Genomic DNA, 19,837 nt, shown 5'->3' with positions numbered 1-19,837 from the left:
CATTGGCCAAAAAAAAAAACTCTGGAAAACACCCCTATTTGGAGGACCGTATCTCCTAAACAATATATCCGATAAGGCACTCTAGGGCTCATTAGAAATCTGACATCGAGCTCTTCAACTTTGGACTTGGTCGTCCTAAGTCAAAATCGACCATTTTGACCTCTGACTCGGAAATCGAGGCAAAAAACAACCCAAAACCATAAAAAATCATAAAAAATAGCACGAAAACGATGATGAGTCATATTTGGGCTACTTTTTGAGGGTCTAAACGACAAAATCATGGACAACTCAGGGAAACAAAGTTGTAGTACTCCAAAAATACTACAACTCCCTCATATATAATTTTTCAAAATTCTTTTTGGAACATCCTAAAAAACGTGCTGCAAAACAAGGAAAAAAATTTTAAAATTTTTTTCCCGTCTTGAGACAGTGATGGAAAATAGTTTTTAGGACCTCCTCTTCCATCTGGGAAGTTACTAGCATACGCTTTTTCCAGAAAATTATCTCTAAGGTCGTTCATGTGTGTATAGCGCCTAAGTTATTTAGAGTGAACGGGCATCCCATTTGATCCAACGAAGAGTACGCAAGTGTTTGCTCATTAAGGAGCATTTAGGCGCTTTGACATGGCCACAATAGAGGGAGTGCCAGGGATTATACAAGGACTAAACCCAATGGTTGACATCTTCGAGCCATTAAGATCTATGCCACAAATTCACCTCCCAATACCATTGGCTATGCCTATAACAAAAAGCATGTCATCAAGTTTTACACCCCCTATCACTTCGATCCCTCCCGGGCTTTGGTTCCTTACCTAACATTCTCACAAATCCTATAAGTACCAACCCTTTCCTGGATGCCTACACCCTAGACATACTGACTAGTCTAGGAAGGGGGTAGCCCAAGGACTCAATGAGTCTCTTCCAACAAGAGCACTCACATACGGCCTCAGTGACTCATACAGAAATATGCCCGTACAAATTTTTAAAAGTATGGGCAAATATGACGGAATAACAGACCCTATTCAATTCATTCAAATGTTTGAACAGAGATGTGAAGCCTTTGGAAATCCCAACTATCCCAAGGTACATGCGTTGAACCTATGCTTAGAGAGAAAAGCTAGTCAATGGTTCATCACATTGATGTGCCTACAATCAAGACCAACTTCAAAACCTTGAAATCAGCCTTTAAACATGGCTTTTCCAGACAAGGTGATCGGTGGAGTGTAGCAACAGAACTCTATTCAATTGAGAGTCAAGACCAACTTCAAAACCTTGAAATCAACTTTTATACATGGCTTTTCCAGACAAGGTGATCAGTGGAGTGCGGTAACAGAACTCTATTCAATTGAGAGTCAACCTAATGAATCCATTAGAGATTTTATCCTTAGGATAAAACTCTTAGACTCACATTGTGAGTCATGGGAAAAATTAAACGATGTTCAATTGCAGAGATGTTTCATGATGGGCTTGAAGAATAACAGCTTACACAACTTGGTCATCGTATCCAAATTCGATCAATGTTGTGAAGAAGCAATACGTTTAGATGATAAAATGCTAGAAGATGATCATGCTACGAGGTGTTCCTCATCTAAACCAAGTGAAACAATGGCAAAAGAAAGCTCGATCTCGGAATCGACATTCCCATATCTTTATGCAACCTTACTTAAAACCTTATAGCCAACATCTCTAAGAGAGGATGAAAACCTCCAAAACCAGACATCCTTAATGCCTCTAAAAGTGAGGAACAAAATGCCTTGTGCTGAGTGCAATCATTACGACCATCCCAATCCTCATTGTGCATACAAGGCACCTGTTCTTCTATACTGCATATATTGTAAAACTTTTGACCATGAAACCTCCATCTCCCGTGCACCAAACAGAAACAGTCCAAAGAATAGAAACTGCTCAAGAAGCAGTTAATCAAACACTTAAATGTTTCTGTTGTCGTGGACCTCACAGGGTGGCAGACTACACAGTTTGGAATACTTCCATGCCCATAGTCACTGACACCTTATGACCCATGTGTGAACGATGTGGCATTGAACACATGTTCCAAGATTTCCTAAGATGAGTTGCATCAATGCAACTCGTCTCACAAAATACAACTCTTCACATCTTAAGTGTATAAAATGGGCAGTCCACGGTGCCCTTGAATGTGCTTACACACTTACAAGCCAAGGCACGAGAAACAATAAAAAAGAATGTAAAAGACAACACCTCAACATGGGTAGAAGAACATGCTTTAAGGCAGAATCCAAAAGAAGGAGTAAAACCTTCTAAAACCAAGAAAGATAAGGGACAACAAACTATCAAAACCAAGGTCGAATTAAAAGTCACTGATAAGGAGCCTGTAGATGACATAAACCCAAAAGGGGACATAAATAAAAAAAGAGCCAAAAGCTATACATGATGCAAAAGCATCCACCTCAAAGACCACCACATAAACCTCAACACCCATATGTGCGACACAGGATACAAAAACCCAAAAAAAATCGATCTCGTCACATGGGTACACAATGAAAAACTGACAAACCAAAGAAAGTAATAAAATGAAACAAGTTCTAGTACGTCACTAAGTGAGAATGAAACAAGTTATGATCCACTCAATGCACCACATAGACCAATCAAGAAACTAGAACCCACCCAACCACCCAAAATAGATAATAATCATCACATGACATATGCGGAATGCAAAAAGCAAGCTCAAGAGAGAGCATGCTTAGCTTCATAATGCCAATCCTAAAACAACAACCAAAATACAAAGCCTAGATGAGTAATGCTTCATCTTTCAAGAGAGGAAGACATATTCTCTATAGAATATTCGTTTGAAGTAGATTGTATGAAGTATACGCTTGAGAAGGCACGTGAGGAATTTGATAATTCCCTTACAAGATTAAAACAGTCTCTCAAAACTGCATTCGGAGGAATGCTCTTCTCTCATGATAAAGCCAGCATCACATCAGCACTTGCACCTTTAAGGGCTCAACCTAAGTTATACCAAGACATAAAGAACTCCATAAAACAGGACTGTGAGGATTCTCACGTTTCCAAATAGACCTCATTAAGAATAGTCAGAGGGCCAAGTGTGCTAGTGTACGCATTGGTGGGTACTCTTGAAAAAGCTGAGACCTAAATAGAGGATGAAAGTGAATGGGAATATGAAATAGAAACCGGATCTGAAGCTGAAACAAAAACTGAAACATCCATGGTTCCTTTGGAAGATTCTATCATGGTATGGTTGGATTTCCCTACAGGCAATGATGTTAAGCGCTAACGTGCAATGATTAGCCCTCGAGCTAGTCATAACATTGTGATAAAAGACACTTGGGTGTCATTGGGACAACCTAAACTCATCCCTACAGACAATAGTCTTGTAAAAGGAGCCAATAGACAAAACATTGAAGTTTGAGATTACTTCAGATACACTACTCAAACAATCGGGGGCGATATGGAATTTACATTCCATGTTACCCTAGATTTCCTTGAGTATGATGTCGTCCTTGGTGGAACTTGTATAAGTGAATCATTGTAATGTTAATTCAATTCTAGGATTTACAAGAGCTACCACCAATATCTTACATCAAGGAGTCACGGTAGATACATCAAAGGATCATACATTCAAGATATGAAGCAATAGTGTCCAAAGCTACAGCTTGAAACGGGCGCTCGTAATGGTGTGACATAGTATTTATGGCAATTCCCACTTCAAGAGCATGTGCTAGCAAGTTAGGATGAAATCCTAAGTGATGTACTTCATGGATATATTATGAGAGTAGTCATTATAATAGCATTATGTCACTTATGAGCCGAAAGTGCCCGGTCGGCCACTGTTTAAGTGAGTGTGAACACTTATGGCCATGTATAAAAGTGAATTTCTCTCATAATATAACATACTCTCCCATTGCACAATTGAGTCTTGCTCTTGCTAATCTCTCTCCCTATTGCATGCTAGTGAGTGTGTGTGAGTGAAGTGAGGTGAGAGGAGGGACGAGGACCCGTAGTGCAACACAGCGGTGTGACAACGCTCATAAGAGATGCAGTGGAATTGCTTCTCAAGGAGTTGTAGAGCTTGGAGACCTCAAGGGTTACGAGCTGAGCCATTGGAAAGATCCTCTCATGACAGTTGCGGTTCACCAGGTAAGCTCTTTTTGGATGTGTTTCAAGGAGGGTTAGGGTGAGCCATAACATTTTTGGCTCCGTGTTGCCGGGGAGCCATCCTTGGCTTTTTTCATCGTTTTGCCTCTAATCTACGCATAACCCATTGCCCATCATCTTGATTAATGGTTTTCCATGAAAAAGATGTGGATTTGATGGTGATTTGGTGTAGAATAGCTCTCTTTTTTGTTTTTGAAAAGAATGCTTTTTACTTAATTTTTAGATTAATTTGTGTTTTTGTTGTTGTTTTTGTGGTTTTTCATGTTCTTAGGGCTTGCACATAGTTTGTATTAGGCTTAGTTTGCATCCATTACATCAAACAATGCAAGAGAACACATTTCTTAGTGAATGTTAGCTCTCTTTAGTTTAAACATAGATCTAAGATCATTAATTTTAGGTTAATTGTTTGTTTTTTACTGAAATTGTTTGGATTAGAGTGTTAGCAAGCATTAGGAGTAGCTTAATCTTTTAAAAATTTTCTTAAAACTATCCAAAAACCCTTGAATTTTACTAATTTCTCTTAATGGACTAGTTTTTGTCATTAAGGGTGATTAACCTTGTTCAAGAGGCTAAAAATTTAGAAAATGTGTTAATTGGGGTCTGAATTGATCATATGAGTTGTCAAAATTGGGGTTTTTGAGTGTTTTGAGAGCATCTAGATGCATCAAAACACCTAATCACATCAATTAGAGAAATTTGACTCTTTGCTTAATTTTACCTTAAAGAGGAGACTATAATCAAGAGTCTAATTAATCCCCTATTTTAGATTAATTTACACAATTATTGATGCACAAAGATTAGTTTTTCCTTGCTCTATCCAATGGTGTGCTCAATTATGTGAATTAATTAGGGATTCGTGGTGGTTAATTAGGATCCTTGATTAGTGTAAAAGAGGGAAAGATTAGTGAAAGGATTAATCTTTAATCACTTTTTTAATATAACTCATTAAGGCTAATGAGCATTCAATTAGAAAATGCTCATGAGTTGTCAATTTGTCCATTTTGGGGGTCATTTATGAAGGGTGTAAGGTGTGTCATAAAAGGTTGTCTTTTTTGATGCCACTTACCTTTTTTGAGAAAATGACAATATCCCTTTCATTTTAAATTCAAAAAATATTCCCCCCAAAAATGAAAATTCGTATTTCCCACCACACTAAAAAAAAATGACATGAACGAAAGAATGACGTGAACGGAAAAACGACGTAAACAGAAGAATGACGTGAACGGAAATCCAACGCGTGAACGAAAAAATGACGTGTCACGTGAACAAAAAAATGATGTGAACGGAAATCCGACGTGAACGAAAATATGACATGAACGGAAATATGACGTGAACAAAAAAACGACGTGAACGAAAAAACGACGTGAACAAAAAAATGACATGAACGAAAATCTAACGTGAACCAAAATCTGACATGAACAAATAAAAATAAAAATTTAATTTCCACGTAAAGTTCGATTCATGAGTGAAAATCATTTCACGGCATGAAACACCGGTTCACGACGTGGTTAAAAAAAACCAAATTTACTTTTTCGTGAAGTTCGACGTGTGAAAACCATTTCACAGCGTGAAACACCAGTCAAGTGGGGAAAAAAAAACTCTGAAAAACACTCCTGTTTGGAGGCTCGTATCTCCTAAACAGTATATCCGACGAAGGCATTCTAGGGCTTATTGGAAAGCTGACATCAAGCTCTTCGACTTTGGACTCGGTCATCCAAAGTCAAAATTGATCATTTTGGCCTCCGACCAACAGCCTCAAAATTCAACCCAAAAATCGAGGCAAAAAACAGCCCAAAAACCACAAAAAAATCGCAAAAAACAACGTGAAAACAACATCGAGCCATATTCGGGCTACTTTTTGAGGGTCTAAATGACAAAATCACAAATGACTCAAGGAAACAAAGTTGTAGTACTCCAAAAATACTACAACTCCCCTATATAGAGTTTTTCAAAATTCTTTTTGAAACACCCTCAAAAACATGTTGCAAAATAGGAAAAAAAATTTCAAAATTTTTTTTTGTCTTGAGACAGTGATGGAAAATAGGTTTGGATGCCCACACCACTGAGTCTCTTCCAACAAGAGCACTCACATACGGCCTCAATGATTCATATAGAAATATGGCCGTACAAATTTTTAAAATTATGGGCAAATATGATGGAACAATCGACCCTGTTCAATTCATTCAAATGTTTGAAAACAGAGATGTGAAGCCTTTGGAAATCCCAACTGCCGCACTAAGGTACATGCATTGAACTTATGCTTAGAGGAAAAAGCTAGCCGATGGTTTATCGCATTGATGCCGGCAACAATCAAGACCAACTTCAAAACCTTGAAATTAGCCTTTATACATGGCTTTTCCAGACAAGGTGATCGGTGGAGTGCAACAACAAAACTCTATTCAATTGAACGTCAACCCAATGAATCCGTTAGAGATTTTATTCTTCGAATTAAACTCTTGGACTCACGTTGTGAGTCATGGAAAAAATTAAACGATGTTCAATTGAGAAGATGTTTCATGATGGGCTTACAGAATAATAGCTTACACAACTTGATCATTGTATCCAATCCAAAAACATTCGATCAATGTTATAAAGAAGCAATACATTTAGATGACAACATGCTAGAAGATGATCATGCTAGGAGGTGTTCCTCATCTAAACCAAGTGAAACAATGGCAAAAGAAAGATCGATCTCGGAATTGACATTCCCAGAATTTTATGTAGCCTTGCTTAAAACATTCCTCGTCTAAACCAAGTGAACAATGGCAAAAGAAAGATCGATCTCAGAATTGACATTCCCAGAATTTTATGTAGCCTTGCTTAAAACATTACAGTAGACATCTGTAAGAGAGGATGAAAACCTTCAAAACCAAACATCCTTAATGCCTCTAAAAGTGAGGAGCGAGATGCCTTGTGTTGAATGCAATCAATACGACCATCCCAATCCTCATTGTGCATACAAGGCACCTGTTCTTCTATATTGCATATATTGTAAATCCTTTGACCATGATACTAAAAAGTGTCTCGCTTCATCCACAATGGACTCAAAACCTCCATCTCTCGTGCACCAAACAGAAACAGTCCCCAAAGGGTAGAAACTGCTCAGGAAGTAGTTAATCGGACACTTCAGTGTTTCTATTGTCGTGGACCTCACAAGGTGGTAGACTGTACAGTTTGGAATACTTCCATGATGCCCATAGTCACTGACACCTTGCGACCAATGTGTGAACGATGTGGCATTGATCACATGTTCCAAGATTGCCCAAGACGAGTTGCTTCAATGCAACTTGTCTCATAAAATACAACTCTTAACATCCTAAGTGTACAAAACGGGCAATTGTCCATGGTGCTCTTGAATGTGCTTACACGCTTAGCCAAGGCATGACAAATAGTCAAAAAGAACGTAAAAGATTATACCTCAACATGGGTAGAAGAACATGTTTTAAAACAAAACCTTCTAAAACCAAGAAAAACAAAGGACAACAAACTGTCAAAACCAAGGTCGAATTAAAAGACAGGGAAAAGGAGCATGCAGAGGACAAAGACCCAAAAGGGGACATAATCCTGAAAGAGCCAAAAGCTATACAGGATGCAGAAGCATCCACTTCAAAGACCACAACACAAACCACAACACCCATAGGTGCGACACAGGATACAAAAACCCAAAAGAAAATTCGATCTCGTCGCACGAGTAAACATAGTGAAAATTTGACAAATCAAAGAAAGTCAGGAATGAAATAAGTTTTAGTACATCGCTAAGTGATAATGAAACAAGTTCTTACTCTTCGCTTAGTGCACCACATAAACGAATCAAGAAACTAGAACCTACCCAACCATCCCAAATGGATTATAATGATCACATGACATATGCGAAACGCAAAAAGCAAGCTCAGGAGAGCATGCTTAGCTTGGTTGAATGTCTTACAGGGCCACCGGTTGTAATTGAACCTCATAATGCCAAACCTAAAACAGCAACCAAGATACAAAGCCTAGAGGAGTACCGCTTTCCCTTTCAAGAGGAAGACATACTCTCTACAGAAGAGTCATTTGAAACAGACTGTACGAACTATAGGCTTGAGAAAGCACGTGAGGAATTCGATAATTCCTTTTACAAGATTAAAATAGTCTCTCAAAACCTCATTCGGAGGAATGCTCTTCTCTCAATCATGATAAAGCCAGCATCACATCAACACTTGCACCTTTAATGGCTCAACCTGAGTTATACAAGGACATAACGAGCTACATAAAACAGGAATGTCAGGATTCGCAAGTTTCCAAATAGCCCTCATTAAGAATTGCCAGAGGGGCAAGTGTGCCATTGTACGTATTGGGTACTCTTGAAAAAGATGAGACCCAAACAGAGGATGAAAGTGAATGGAAGTATGAAATAGACACAGGATCTAAAGCTGAGACAATAACCGAAACACCCATGGTTCCTTTGGAAGATTCTATCACGGTATGGTTGGATTTTCCTACCGACAATGATATTCAGTGCAAACATGCATTGATTAGCCCTCGAGCAAGTCATAACATCATGACAATAGACACTTGGGTGTCATTGGCACAACCTAAACTCACCCCAACAAGCAATAGTCTTGCAAAAGGAACCAATGAACAAAACGTTGAAGTTCTAGGTTACTTTAGATACACTACTCGAACAATCGATGGCGATATGGAATTTACATTTCATGTTACCCTAGATTTCCTTGAGTATGATGTCATCTTTGGTGGACCTTGGATAACTGAATCGTTGTATTTACTAGATGAATCCATGCAAACAGTCACCTTGAACACTCCTACATGCAATGTACACTTGCTATTAAACGAGAGGAAGAAACCTTGCAGGAGCTGAAACTTCTAACATATCTTACTGAAAAGATCCCTAGGATTTTGGGTGGATCAAAAATTGCAAATAAAATTACCACAGCTCAAGCACAGCTTTATCCAACACAAGAACACAATCTCAAGCTATGAGGTATCATCATGATGGTGGTCAATGACAAAAAGTTGATAATACCATACTACTAGGAAGAGGATCCAACTTTAATGGATATCTATGATGCTGAACGCACCTACGAAGTTCGATGCCAAAACCTCACAATTGGCAGCTATTCTTGAAGAAGTTCCTAGAGCCCAACCATCTAACTATAATAGGGAACTCAAAGAAAAGGCCCCAGCTCCTATGCATCTTCATCAAAAAACCTGACCAAAGGAGACAACCACATGCTCAAAGGTCTCGTCATCGCGACACACCAGAGACTCTAACCTCATCATCAACAATGCCAATGAGTCTCAAACCTACAGCCTTAGCGCCAACCCAAGTCAAGGAGGGCCCCAAACCTTCCACACTAACCCAAAAGAAAACTCCACCAAGATTCCCACAATCACGATATCTTAATAGTATCAAAATGTGGGTGTGGAGAAGCAATTACTTGTAGCTCAAGGCTACTATGAAGGTGCCAATTAAATTTGGGTGTCTTGACAGTAAAAAACTCTTCCTTAACAAAGCACTCGAAAGACAAGGAAGAAGAAGAAGAGTACTCCACAACACCGTCCACAAGAGCCTATGCGAGTTCCTAAAAGAACACCAATGCAACAAGTATGGGTTACAAAAACATTGTTGCAAGCACAAGGGTACTACCAAAGAAATACCAAAGCTTGGGTCTCCAAGCACATCACAAAGTCCCCTAAGCTTGCACAAAGAAGAAAGCCTCAACACCAAGCATATCAGCAACCAAATTACAATGTTCATCAAAGATGGGTGCCTATGCATGTACTTCAATAACAAGGATACTATGTTGGTAATTCCATCATATGGTTGCCAAAATCGAACAATGTGAAGAAAACCTCACCACCGACTTCAACCCCAACAACTTCACCTCCTACAGTTTGACAAGAATGAATCCCAAGCAACAGTAAGAAAATCCCTCCACCACTCTCGTGCATTCACCAATATAAGAGCTTGTCTGTTCAAGCAAACAATCAGCAATCTTCCCTACTACCTCGACATCATTTCAGCATCAAATTCAAGAATCAATACGGAGACTTAGGAGCACATCAAGAATAAAATAGCAATGCTCTTGTCACCCCTCTAGAAGTGAGAAATGAGCGCACAAGAAGCTGTTGTTTGCAAATCATGACCTAGATGACCCATTAAAAAAAAAACCTCGAGGTCAAAATCTGCAAATTCATGGAATTCCATCTCATGGAATTACAATTCAAGGAGTTCCATCTCACGGCTTAAGAACCTACACTTTCACTATTTAAGTCCCATCACGGATTAAGCCATATCACACAATAGCCACTATATATTGGTTAAGCTTATTGCTTACTATTCTTTTAGCTAAATTAATGTAGCAGCTGCTCCATGAGTACATATCCATACTCATGCACTAGAGAACATTTGAACCAAAGCCTCACCATCATCAACTTCTAGGTACATCTCTGGATGGGGGAGCAATGGTGGGCGAAAGCCTGGTTAAAGGTACAACCCATCGCCTGGAATTTTCTTTCAAATTACAAACCTCTCCAAACAACGCCACAATCTTTACAACTCAATGATTTTCAATCCCTAGTGAAGATCTCTATATTAGTCTCGCAAGTCGATGTAATTCTTTCAATCCTCACAAACAAGTGGCTACTTCAACACAGAGCCGTTTAATAAGAGTCTATATGACTCAAATCTTGTACTTCATGTAAATCTGCTTCATAAGAGCACTTAAATATGCGTAAAAACATAAAAATCACATGGGCAGAAGAAGACAGGATCAAATCCTACTCAATAACATTTGATAAGAATCCTGCCACAAAAGGGACATCATCACAAGTCAATTACTTCAAATGATAAATGTCGCTTCAATGAATCAAATGAGGAACTGAGAATCACCATCTCATTTCTGATGATTAAGTCTACGTTCCTCCGGATTCTTCTCTCTCTTCTCTCCCATTATTGGCATCTCTTAGTGTCCCCACTAACAAAAATCATATGTAACGATGATTGGCAAAAACAAATTGAGCAAAAAAAAGGGCTCACACAAAAATAAAAATGCAATCATTTGCAAAAACCCCCCACCCCGTTAGGAATTCCCAATACACCACTAACCTCTTCAGTCATCATTAACTAGATTTTCTTATTCCTTCTCCGGAGGAACAAAGACCATTGAACATCATTCAACATCAAATCCATCGACAAGCTTGTTCATTTCGCCACATGAATGTCTTCAACACGATCATGCAGACGTGATTGCCACATCAGGAAGGGGGGAATGTTAATCCAATTCTGGGATTAACAAGAGCTACCGCCATTATCTTACATCAAGGAGTCACGGTAGATACACCAAGGGGTCATACATTCAAGATATGAAGCAATAGTGTCCAAAGCTACAACTTGGACGGGCGCCCGTAATGGTGTAATGGAGTATTTATGGCAATTCCCACTTCAAGAGTGTGTGGTAGCAAGTTAGGATGAAGTCCTAAGTGATGTACTTCATGGATCTATTATGAGAGTAGTCATTGTAATAGCATTAGGCCTCTTATGAGCCTAAAGTGCCTGCCCGGGGCCATAGTTTAAGTGAGTGTGAACACTTATGGCCATGTATATAACTGAATTTCTCTCATAATACAACATACTCGCTCATTGTGCAATTGAGTCTTGCTCTTGCTAATCCTCTTGCTAATTTCTCTCCCTATTGCATGCTAGTGAGTGTGTGTGAGTGAAGTGAGGTGAGAGAAGGGACGAGGACCCATAGTGCAACACGGCGGTGTGACAACGCTTCCGGGAGACACGGTGGAATTGCTTCTCAAGGAGTTGTAGAGCTTGGAGACCTCAAGGGTTACGAGCTTGGCCATTGGAAAGATCCTCACATGACAATTGTGGTTCACCAGGTAAGCTGTTTTTGGATGTGTTTCAAGGAGGGTTAGAGTGAGCCATAACAATGAATCCATGCAAATAGTCACCTTAAACACTCTTGCAGGCAATGTACAATTGCTATTACAGGGAAGGAAGAAACCTTGCAGGAGCTAAAACTTCCAACATATATTACTAAAAAGATCCCTCAGATTTTGGTTGGATTGAAAATTTCAAATAAAATCACCACAGCTCAAGCGTAGCTTTATCCAACATGACAACACAATCTTATGACCCTTGATCTATAGGATTTGTTAGGTTAACCAACACTCACGGCACATCCTGAAAGGATTACATTTACACAAGACTTGAACATGCCAGGTTTGGGGTACTTTGAACATACAATGTATATTGAAACTAACCCCCTCACTTGCAAGTTTTTTATGGTTGAGTATGTGTTGGAAGCAAATTTGATCTTGGGCCATAAATGGACTATTGCTGCCTAAGCACCACTGTGCTTTGCTAAAAAGTTGATAATACCATACTACAAGGAAGAGCATCCACCAACTTTAATGGATATCTATGATGCTGAACGCAAAAGGATACAAGCCTCTTCCACAAAATCCCCCATACACAATGACCTACCATCTATGTCAACAACCGACTCTGATAAAGCATCTACTCCATCAACCCCATCCTCACCTACGAATTTGAATGCCAAAACCTCGTAATCAACATCTATGCCTGAAGAAGTTTCCACAACCCACCAACCATCTATCTCTAATAAGAAACTCAAAGGGAAGGCCCGAGAGCCTATGCATCATCATCGACAACCACCCCACAAGAGAATCTAGCCTCATCATCATCAACAATGCCCATGAGTCTCAAACCTGTAGCCTCAGCGCCAACCAAAGTCAAGGAGGGCCCAAAACCTTCCACATCAGCCCAAAAGGAAACTCCACCCCACGACAACCATCTCATCACGGAATAACCCTTCCACGGCTAAAAAACCTGAAATCTCACGAGTTCAGGTTTCTCACGAATTATAGTCTCACGTCTTAAGATCCTACACTTTGACGATTTAAGCTTCATCTCACAGATTAAGCTATATCACGCATTAAGACTTTCCCAACAATCTTCAATAGCCATTATATATCTGTTAAGCTTATTGCTTACTATTCTTTTGGCTAAATTAATATAGCAACTGCTCCATGAGTACATATCCATACTCATGCACTAGAGAACATTTGCACCAAAGCCTCACCACCATCGACAACTTCCAAGTACATCGCTACATGGGGGAGGCCATGGTGGGAAAAAGCCTAGTCAATAACCCATCGCCTGGAATTTTCCTTCAACTTACAAACACCTGCCATAATCTTCATCACAACTCAATGATTTTCAATCCCTAGTGAAGATCTCTATATAGTAGTCTGGCAAGTTGACGTAATTCTTTCAAGCCTCACCAACAAGTGGCAACTTCAACATAGAGCAGTTCAATATATGACTCAATTCTTGTACTTCATGTAAATATGCTTCATGAAGCACTTAAATATACATAAAAAAATAAGAAGTACATGGGCAAAAGAAGACATGAATAGGTCCTTCTTAACAACATTTGACAAGAATCCTGCCATATAAAGGGACATCATCAAAAGCCAATTACTTCAAATGATGAATGTCGCTTCAATGAATCAAATGAGAAACTGAGAATCACCATCTCATTTTGATGATTAAGTCTACATTCCTCCGGATCCTTCCCTCTCTTCTCTCCCATTATTAACATCTCTTAGTGTCCCCACCACTAACAAAAATTACATGTAGTCGTGCCGATGATTGCCAAAAACAAATTGAGCCAATAATAATAATAATAATAAAATGACTCACACAAATATAAAAATGCAATCATTCGTAAAAAACCCCACCCCCCACCCCATTAGGAATTCCCAATACACCACTAATCTCTTCATTCATTAACTAGCTTTTCTTATTTCTTTCGGAGGAACAAAGACAATTGAACGTCACTCAACATCAAAGCCATCGATAAAGCTTTTTCATTCTTCCCACACAAAGGTCTTCAACGTGATTGCCATCAAGAAGGGGGGAATGTTAACCCAATTCTAGGGTTAACAAGAGCTACCGCCATTATCTTACATCGAGGAGTCACGAGGTAGATACACCAAAGGGTCACACATCCAAGATATGAAGGATGGTGTCCAAAGCTACAACTTGGAGACGGGCGCTTGTAATGGTGTGATGGAGTATTTATGGCAATTCCCACTTCAAGAGCATGTGGTAGCAAGATAGGATGAAGTACTAAGTGATGTACTTCATGGATAAATTATAACAGTAGTTATTGTAATAGCATTAGGCCTCTTATGAGCTTAAAGTGCCCGGTCGGCCACCACAGTTTGAGTGTGAACACTTATGCCATGTATATAAGTGAATTTCTCTCATAATATAACATACTCTCATAATATAAGTGAATTTCTCTCATAATATAAGTGAATTTCTCTCATAATATAACATACTCTCCCATTGTGCAATTGAGCCTTGCTCTTGCTAATCTCTCTCTGTAATGCATGCTAGTGATTATGTGTGAGTGAACTGAGGAGGTGAGAGGAGGGACGAGTACCCATAGTGTAACGCAACGGTGTGACAATGCTCACCAGGAGAGGCACAGTGGAATTGCTTCTCAAGGAGTTGTAGAGCTTGAATACCTCAAGGATTACGAGCTTCGCTATTGGAAAGATCCTCATGACAGTTGCGGTTCACCATGTAATCTCTTTTTAGATGTGTTTCAAGGAGGGTTAGGGTGAGCCATAACACTTGGTCGCAAAGGGTAACAAAAATGGGAGGATGTTTCCTTTGGATGTGAACATACCTGAGGTAAAGGCACCCATGTGTATGCATGTAACATGTGTTATTTTGCAGATATTTACATATGGCACAAGCACATTGGTCATGTGAATATACAGTGAGAATTGAAGTCTATACAGGCCCTGCCAAAGTTTAAGGTTGATGGTATTTATTAAGTATGTGAAGCATACCAGCTTGTTAAGTAAGACAAACATGCTTTCCTGCATGAAAAGCATGTCAGTGTAAGGACATTGATGTTATATATTCAGATGTACAGGGATCGACGAAGACTATAACAATTATAGGTTGCAGATATTATGTTACATTCATTTTGATGACCATACTAGGAAAGTGTGGGTTTACTTCATAAAGGAGAAAAGTGAGGTGTTTGCTCACTTTCAAAGACTTAAAGTCTTGGTTGAGAAGGAAAAAGACATACAAATAAAATGCATGATAAGATGGTGGGGAAGAGTATTTCTCCAATGAGTTCAACGATTTCCAAAGAAAGCAGGGAATCAAGCGATAGTTTACATGTAGGTACAGTCCGCAACAGAATGGTGTTGTAGAAAGAAAAAAAAGGCACATTGCAGAAGTGGCATGTGCCTTGATGAAGCTGAAAAGAATATGCCACATTATTTTTGGGCATAAGTAGTAGAAACTCCTATGTAAATTATGAACACGACTCCCACTGCAACTGTGCATGGTATGATGCTTGAATAGAAGTTTACAGCAGGCATCAAACTAGATGTGTCTCACTTGAAATTGTTTGGGTGTATTGCACATATGGCATTGAGATTGGTTGCCAAGGGCTATGTGCAGACCTATGGCATTGACTATGAGGAAACATTCAACCCGGTTGTGGGGGAATGGCAACCGTGAGTGCTGTCATTGCTATAGCTGCAGAGCAGAGGGTTGGTATTTACATTAGATGGATATAAAGAATGCATTCTTGCATGGTGATTTACAAGGAGAAGTATACATGATATAGCTAGGTTATGAGAGTGATGTACACCTAGATTTTGTGTGGAGGTTATGCAAAGCCCTTTATGGCTTGAAGCGGGAACCTAGAGCATGGTCAAACAAGATCAAAGACTATCTTGTTACCATTAGATTTTAGATATCCAATGCAAAATTTTTACTTTATGTGAAAAATATAGATAGAAGGATCATGCTATTAGTTATTTATGTTGATGGCTTGATTATTGCTCTGGCGATAGTGAGGCTGACAGACATGATGCCAAGAGGCTTTTGAGGTAAAAAATTGAGATGTTGGATTTGAGTGAGCTACGGTATTTCTTGGGCATAGAGGTGGTGAGATCACCTCATAGAATTTTGTTATTTACAGAGGTAGTACGTCTTGGACATGTTGTCCAAGTATGGTATGATAGGCTGTAAGCCTATTTCAGTACTATTGGAGAAGATCCCATCAACCCAACTCAGAGGTAAATTTATGACTACTATGAGCGAGTTCAATATCTCCTGTCTCATCACCAAAGGATGTTCAAGGAATGTTTTATGACAATTTTTCTAGTGTGGCATATCAAAGATATTCCAACCTTTTTCTATCAATCCTCTCTTCGACATGACGCCATCCGCAACTTCTTGCTCACATTGCTCACTGTGCAATGATGTTTTCAAGGATAGAATCTAGTCTATGCAAGGGGGGTTACTCCTTTTCTGTACACTTCTTACTACCCCACCCTAGCTTACGTGTTTCACATTGTATATAGCCATATATATGTTTGGCCAAAGGCCCACATTGTAACAGAAGTCCACCGATATAAGGCTTGAATTTGTAAAATGAGAACATGTTTTGGGAACCCCATGAGTGTGGGCAGCCAGGCAAAGCCCACTTGTATATAAGTGACTTATGCGAGTATGTAAAGGCACTTTTGATAGTATAATTTACAATTGAGTTCAAGCTTGATAGCTACTTCCTTCTTGCATGTCTTTCTCCTTTCCTAAGTGTTGCATGCTTCCATGTTTATGTTTGTGATTAACTCTATGGACTCTTGTTGAGTTGCTTTCTTGCATGTGTGCGTGCTTGAGTGTGTGTGTGTGTGTGTGTGTGTGTGTGTGTGTGTGTGAGAGAGAGAGAGAGAGAGAGAGAGAGAGAGAGAGAGATGGTGTGAGAAGAGAGGAAGCTTGCTAGCTTCTCCCTCATGAGTGATTAGATTATGGAGGTCCAAGCATTGGATTGGTTAAGAGCTTGACCACCCTTGAGGTTACCATTCCCACATTTAATGAGCTTTCATGCTCTAGATAGGTCATAACCTTTGGTGGAGACAATGCTTATTATGAAGCTGCAACTTCCTTAAACAAAAACTTTTTTAATGAAAGAATTTTGATTGAGCACATTGATTGAGAGCATTTTAATTAGGCTTTTGCCCATATATGAGTGAAATGCCAGCAAAGCATTTCAATCTAAAACATACATGCCTATACACAGTTGTTATATATAGTTGTCAAATATAAACGAATACTTGTATATCAAAACCATTTTGATCAAAAAAGTATAACCCATCAAACGTGATGTGTCATGGTATAATGTGCCTATGTAATTGTTATGTACAATTATCAAATGTATTATTCAGACGTTATTCGCATATAAAAAAATACATGTGTAGCATATAATAATGTAGCTTAGTTTCCTACAAACCTTTTATACACTCCTTCCATGATACTAGAGGCATATTCAACAACTCTAGGTGGTGATGCAAGGGTGTTGTCACCCTCAGGAAGGGTTATGTCAACCCCCTCTAGCTAACATGGTCGTCCACCTGTTGCACTATGTTTTGATAATGAAAGCTTATCTTTTGTAAGATGACATTGGAATATATAAGTGACCTTACCAAGATCTTAATTTTAATAGGGAAAGTCAAGGACTTCATGTATGTCTTGCTTAGGTTAGAATAGAATGCCATGGACCATTTTCAGTCAAGGCCAACCAAGTGTGAATAGTAGCTATTCATATATGAGCTAATTTTAAAATTAAGTAATACAAGTCAATTCCCTTGCGTGAGCTCTTCTCTCTTTCACTCTCCGCTCTCTTGTATGAAATGTCTGCTTGATGGAAGCTTTTATGGATGGGAGTGATTCAGTCTCCTCATCATGTGTTTCCTTCTTTCTTATCTCTTTCTTGAGTGGAATCTTCTTCTTGAGTGGAATCTTCTTTCTTATCTCTTTCTTGAGTGGAATCTTCTCCTTGCCTCCATCAAGGTGGGGTAAGGTCTTCATACACACCTAATTGGCATAAAGCTCTCTGTTATGACAATGGAGTGAGGATTTGAGTGATAAGCTAGTGCATCCAAAGTAGGAAGGTACTTTAGTGAAGTTTCCATAACACGTCTTGTTAACAATCCAAAAATGGGATTGATCATGGTGAAGGACATAGATTAAGCAACATAATGGGTGGATTAAACTACACTAAAAACTCCATGAGAGAGATAGCACACTCAACACTCAATTCTATTGCATATCACAAATGAACCATACAATGATATAGGCTTTTTAGCCTTATCCCACTTTACATGTCATCATCCATGTGGCAACTCCTTTTCCACTCTTTTGGTCAACACTCACACACCATTCAATATTTCATGTGGCATTCCTATCTTGCGACAATATCTTGCACCTCTAGGGTGCTTTTCCACATACGCACAACACCGTGATTACATCTCTCAACATGTCTCGGCAAGATAAGCAATACCGTTGAACATTAACATATGATGGTTGATATTCTAGGACCCCTAAAATTTTTAATTGTTGAAGTCTCCCCACTAAGTTAAGGAAACCTAAAATCGTTGGGTGATTAGATGTCATACACCATCTTCATGGATATTTAAAGTGCAATCTCTTGTACCAAAAGTCGTGCAAAAAATCTATGTCCAACTATTATGGTAGTGGGACTCAGTGTTATGGCTCACCCTAACACCCCTTGAAACACATCCAACAAGACATTACTTGGTGAACCACAATTGTCATGAGGATATTTCCAATGGCTGAGCTCATAACCGTTCAGGCCTCCAAGCTCTACAAATCCTTTAGAAGCAATTCCACCGCACCTCCCATAAGCGTTGTCACACGGTCTTATTGCACTACGAGTACTCGTCCCTCCTCTCACATCACATCACTCACACACACTCACTAGCATGCATTAGAGAGAGATTAGCAACAAGAGGATTAGCAAGAGCAAGACTCAATTGCACAATGGGAGAGTATCCTTGTATTATGAGAGATATTCACTTATATACATAGCCATAAGTGCTTACACTCACTTAAAGTGTGGCCAACCGAGAACTTTAGGCTCATAAGAGGCCTAATGCTATTACAATGCTATTATCATGCTATTAAAAAGACTACTCTCATAATATATGAGAGTAACTGCTATATTATCATAAGAGGCCTAATGCTATTACAATGCTATTATCATGCTATTAAAAAGACTACTCTCATAATATATGAGAGTAGCTGCTATATTAACTTAGCCAAAAGAATAGTAAGCTATAAGCTTAACAAAAATGGAATGGCTATTTAAGATCCTTAGGAATTATCTGTGATATTTTACCACTTTTAGGCAGGCCATATGTGTGACATCCTTGTGTTTGTGTTTTTTTTTTTGGGTTACCACCTTGCGAGCAATAGGTTCTTGTGACTACTCTTCTTTTTTTGAGAATAGGTTCTTATGTCTGCCCCCACGGAGCTTCTGCACTTACGCTTCACATCCAGAGGGGTGAAAAGAGCATTGTGAGTTTGTCTTTGATGCGCTCATAAGTCTCTATTTGCAGACGTGGAAATTGATTCTTGAATTTTTTGCTCAAGTGTTGTCGAGGTGGTAGGTACGATTGCTGGTTGGTTACCATTGGGGTTGCTTGAACACACAAGCTCTTGTCACAAGCTCTTGTCTAGGTACTGAATGCACAAGATGGGTTGAGTGGTTTGCTTGGTGTTGCTTGGGTTTTTATTTCTTGTCGAACTT

This window comes from Cibotium barometz, chromosome 23 (assembly GCF_041138505.1).
Source record: "Cibotium barometz isolate CiBa-2024 chromosome 23, ASM4113850v1, whole genome shotgun sequence".
Lineage (NCBI taxonomy): Eukaryota > Viridiplantae > Streptophyta > Polypodiopsida > Cyatheales > Cibotiaceae > Cibotium > Cibotium barometz.
This window is presented reverse-complemented; position numbering follows the sequence as displayed.